At 48.2% G+C, this 359-nt stretch overlaps 1 protein-coding gene across 1 annotated transcript in view; it reads left to right on the top strand.

The window, feature by feature from the left end:
* The window catches only part of tob1a (transducer of ERBB2, 1a), a 4,834-nt gene that overhangs the window by 923 nt on the left and 3,552 nt on the right, over positions 1–359 (top strand). The window lies entirely within an intron of this gene.

The following is a 359-nucleotide window of genomic DNA, read 5'->3' as shown; positions in this document are numbered from 1 at the left end:
GATTTTTATTAGATACCATGACGACGAAGGTCAGGTATTTCTACCTCTGGTACGCTCTTATGGGTCGTATGTGAGGGTAGGGATGCCCGTCTGGGTTGGAGGGCTCGTTGAGTAGATTACCATCCCTGATTGAGACTGCACTGTGTTTATGTTGTAGTGTTTGTTTTGTACACACAGCACAGGTGGACTAAATGATGTCACTCCCCTCCCACACAGAACAAAGATGCTTAAGGCTACTCCTTGTGTGTAGGCTGTGTGTGTGTGTGTGTGTGTGTGGTGTGTGTGTGGGAAGTGGTGATGGGTACTCAGCGGGTGGCGTTGCTTATGAACGTCAGAGATGAAGCAACGTTAGACAGAGA

This window comes from Seriola lalandi, unplaced genomic scaffold, assembly GCF_002814215.2.
Source record: "Seriola lalandi dorsalis isolate HSWRI2012SDOR001 ecotype SW California unplaced genomic scaffold, Sedor1 jcf7180002054975, whole genome shotgun sequence".
In the NCBI taxonomy this organism is placed as follows: Eukaryota; Metazoa; Chordata; class Actinopteri; order Carangiformes; family Carangidae; genus Seriola; species Seriola lalandi.
This window is presented reverse-complemented; position numbering and strand designations above follow the sequence as displayed.